Source organism: Gossypium raimondii, chromosome 7 (genome assembly GCF_025698545.1).
Source record: "Gossypium raimondii isolate GPD5lz chromosome 7, ASM2569854v1, whole genome shotgun sequence".
NCBI classification, from domain to species: Eukaryota; Viridiplantae; Streptophyta; class Magnoliopsida; order Malvales; family Malvaceae; genus Gossypium; species Gossypium raimondii.
The window spans coordinates 16,848,066-16,852,704 of NC_068571.1; the positions used below are offsets into that span (position 1 = coordinate 16,848,066).

Here is a 4,639-nt window from a genome sequence, read left to right on the forward strand (position 1 = left end):
TTCGCCAAGATGGGTTATAAAAATTGGGTTACAGTCTTTTCCTTCCTCAGTTTTGGTTCTGATTACCCATGTAATACACGAATTCTAGGTTTGATGGACATTCTTTGAACAAATGTCCTTCCCCATAATAAACACAGGCTATATTCTCAAATTGATTGGGTGGCTGAGTTGCAAAACTATTAAACCCATTAATGGTAAAATTTTTAAGCATTGAGGAAATCGAAGGTACCTAAGATGCTAGTGAAGTGAGAGCATCCACTTCATGTATTCTAGCAAGCAGTCTTCCTAACGCTGCTCGATTGGTTGGTCATTGATAATTACTGCTGGGAATTCTCTCAATGATTTCATAAGCCTCGTTATAAGACTTAGAAAGGAGAGCACCATTAGTAGAAGCGTCCACTACCATCCTTGTGTGAGCATTGAGACCATTATAGAACATCCAAGTTGGATGCTATGAGGGATTCCGTGATGAAGGCACTTTCGTAATAATTATTTGTACCTTGCTCATGCTTCATACAAGGACTCATCATCCATTTGTTGGAAAGCAGTGATCTCGTTCCACAACTTAGCATTCTTGCTAGGCGAGAATTACTTTGAGTAATCTTTCTGCTAACTCTTGCCATGGGGAAATGGAATTTGGTGGCAATGAGTTCAACCAGGCTCGATCTTTGTCCTTTAGAGAATATGGGAATAGCTTTAATCATAGTGCATCTTAGGGTACTTTGGCTAACTTGAAAGAATCGTTCACCTCTATAAACAGTCTTAAGTTAAGGTGAGGATCTTCAGTAGGCATTCCACTCAATTGTCTCACTGTCTGAAGTAGTTGGAACATGACTGGCTTCAGCTCGAATTGTTGTGCCTTGATTTTGTGTCTCCTAATACCCGAATTAAGATCATGAAACACTGGCATGGCATACTGTCTTAGAGCTCTATCATTATCATCAGTAATAAGGATAGGATTTTGAACAGGGTTTGCTCCGTTTCCTTGGTTCAGATTTTCAAAGTTCATCTCTTAGGTCATTCTCTGACTTGCTTGTCTCCTTCATTGTCAAAAGTTTCTCTCAATTCTAGTGTTTATAGAGAGTAAATCTATAATTTGCTCAGTACTTATAAACACCTGAAACAACACAGAAAAATTAATTAAGCTAAAATTGAACTGAAAAATAAATAAACCAAAATGCAAAATTCATAAATTCACAAATAAATACTTTTAAAACAGTCTCTGGCAATGGCACCAAAAACTTGGAACGACAGAAGAGTCTAAGTGTACACAATCGCAAAAAGTAATAAAGTGACAAGTAAATGTCGAGTTATCTTACCCACAGGGACTGTGAAAAGAATTATTTATGGATGCAATTAAAAATACTTTGGTGAAGAAAAATATTTTGACTTGAGGAGGTGATTAAAAACTAATATTTTTAACTAAGTAAAATAAATAAAGAGAAAATAAAAGTTCCAATGCACGATTTCAAAAGATGATTTTAATTAAGATGACATAATTGTGCTAGATTAATTACATTTCTTAACTTAGAATTACTAAACTCATGTTCATGTTGTTACGAATAAATTCACGACAACTTGGTAATTTGCTAACTTATGAACATACTCACCTACGAAAATCCATTTATCTCTTGACTATATCTCTATGTCAATTCAACCAATTAAATACATTTTAATAAGCAAATGCGTTAATGCACTTACATACTTATGAAATTAAAAATAATCTCTTGTACATATCTCTATGCCAATTCAAACAATTAATTCAATCTCATAAGAAAATAAAAGATTACGTGAGGTTACAAAGTATTTCTACCTTGAAACAATTTAATCACAATAATCTTGCAAGTTATGCAAGGCTAATGTATCGTTAGGTACCATTGCTAATTTAACCCCTAACTACCTTAGATGATTAAACATGCACTAATTAAGTATCGTGTCAGTTAATTACAATTTTAACCCGTTTAAATAATTAATTCATTAGTTACCTTACAATTGTAATGCAAGAATAACTTAGTCATGGTTTTACTTAATCAAACATCTTACCAATGCCTATAACAACACAAACACAATTTTAATAAATTAAGTGGACAAAATGCAATCAACCTAACACGAATTAAATTTAAGCCATATTAATTAAATTAAAAATATCAACATCACAATTATTCATAGACATTTTCATAGCAACAATAATAAAATTAAAAGGATAAGGAACAAGAATCAAATTCGATGTTTCTTCGACGATTGACTAGTTTGCTCCGCTCCTCTTTCTCCGCTTGTTCTTGTTGAACCGAGACTTCCACAAACACTTGAATACTAATCAAAATGGTGGTTGAAGGGCTCTTTTTCAAAAGGTAAAATCGGCAAGGGAATGGGGAAGAAAATGAAGAACAACAGAATGGGATTTGAAGAGAGAAACTGAGAGAGAAGTGAAAGTATGAGAGGTTTTAAGATGTGTTTCAAATGAGCAGCCAAGGGGGGGTTTTATAGGTTGAGTAGGCTGATAAAAATAGAAAAAATTAGCAGCCATAGAGTTCCCCCATGGTCGGTCACACATGTGGCAAGTTTGAAGGTTTCAAACTTGCTATTTTAAAGTAGGGGAAAATCTAGAAAGGCATGAATAGTGGAGGGGTTTGAATGCAAATTCAAGGAGTCTTCAAGGGAAATTTTTCAAGCCAAATAATAATCCAAACAAGCTGATTGGGTCAGCATCTGGGACGGTTTTGGGCTGCCCAGTGCTCGTTCGGATCAGTTTTCTCGATTCAGCTCTACTAGGCCTCTTCTCATAATTAATTAATAGTAATTTATTGAACCCAAAATAATTTGGATTAAAATTAAAATTAATTATATTATGAATTAATATTCATAATTTTTACCGTATTTGGCTGAAAAATTAATTCGCCTCGATGTTTCAAAAATCGCTACTCAGTTTTGCGCTTCTAGCAATGTCTGCCAAGCCAAATTTCACCCTTTGTGCAAATCTGTCGAAAATGATCAAAATTAATCAAAATTTATTATAAAATTAATTAAAATTAAACATGTTAATAATTTAAGTACAGTTTAATTATTTTATAGTTATTATATATTTTTGATAAGAATTACTACGAAATTGCATGAATTTGAGTTAAAAATGGTATGAAAAAAGTGTGTATATTTTCGTGTTTCCACTAGACACCACTGATCTGGGAAGACAACCAAAAGGAACTAAGTAAACTCAAAGAGGAGACAATAGTGCAAAAGGATGTTCATGTTGAGACAAAGGCAATAGAGGAGTTGATAATTGAATGTAATAATGTATCAAGGACTGAATTTGCCCTCTTGACAACATTAGTTTCATCACAATTAGAGGATAAACAACGTCAAGAAATAAGTGAAGAGGTAAGTTTCTGAAACCTACTTCAATCATTCTATGAGATGTTAACCTTTATGAAATCGATAGAGAAATTGTCAAAGCCTTTAAACGTTGTAAAAGAAATTTGGAAAGAATGTGGGAATTGCAAAAAGGAGGACCCATTCAACATAGATACATTTTGCAAAATAATAATCCTTAATCAGGCACCTCAAAAAGTCAAAAGCTTAGGAAGTTTCATGATATTGACAAAGCTAGGTACTATACTTGTCAATAGAGTCTCAAGTGACTTAAAAGTTGTTTTGAATCAGATAACCCTACCAAATGAAAAATTAGAATTAAGGGAACTAGAAAGCACCCACTTCTTAATAGAATCATACGATAAAGTAGGCACTCAATTGAGACAAATGTCGAAAGATGAAATAATCAAACAACATAGGTATAAGATGTGGATCGAAAATATAACTCTATATTTCAAGGTAAACGTAGAAATATCTCTTCTGCTGGAATTTTTTTTATAAACCCTATAAAAATTATTAATGAATTCAAGAAAAGAGGCATCATAGGTGGAAGTGAAATGTACCATGAGAGTGCTTAACAAAGTCAGGACTACAAAAGGGTATTTATGACCACTAGGTTACAGAGTATTTATAAATGTGACTAATCACTTTAATTTGCGAAAGGCGTTTTCTATAATAATTGTAGGACAAAAGAGAAGTTTCAATGAGTGAGATAAACAAAGGAAAGTGGAATGGCAAGATGGATGTTGGATGAATACTGATAGAAATAGAACCGGAAGAGCATCCAGATGTACATTTGTAGAGGTGACAAATGAATCCGACAGCAAAACTTAATAATTTTGTAATTGAATTAAACATTATGTATATTATGTATTATTATGACTAGTATAGAATTTAATTTCATTTAACTAAGTATTAAGCCGAACACCTTAAAATTTGAGTTTAGGGGCCAAAATAGAGTCGGTGTCGCAACCCAGAACCTCTGCATCATGACACCGCTCACAGATCTGAAAAATTGAGAGATTTATTTCGATGTCGCGACACAACAGTCATTATACCTCAGACTCAAAATTTTCAATGTGTGATGCAATAACGAACTCCGACGTCGTGACATCAGTATCCTGTCACAGGTGTCGTGACATCACTACAATTTTCGGCAGGGTTGACCCGACCTATTGTGTAACCCACCATTTTTAAACCTACTTTTACCCGACATATAGCTTTAAATCACCCAAAACTTAACCCTAAAACCATACTTAACACCTATCTAAAC

The 4,639-nt window shown here is 33.6% G+C and overlaps 1 non-coding gene across 1 annotated transcript; it reads left to right on the plus strand.

Moving 5' to 3' along the window:
* Positions 1 to 460: 460 nt before the first annotated feature.
* LOC128042705 (small nucleolar RNA R71) lies at positions 461 to 566 on the plus strand. The gene has a single exon (XR_008198218.1). It is a non-coding gene; the product is annotated as a small nucleolar RNA R71 (small nucleolar RNA).
* The last annotated feature ends 4,073 nt before the right edge of the window (positions 567 to 4,639 follow it).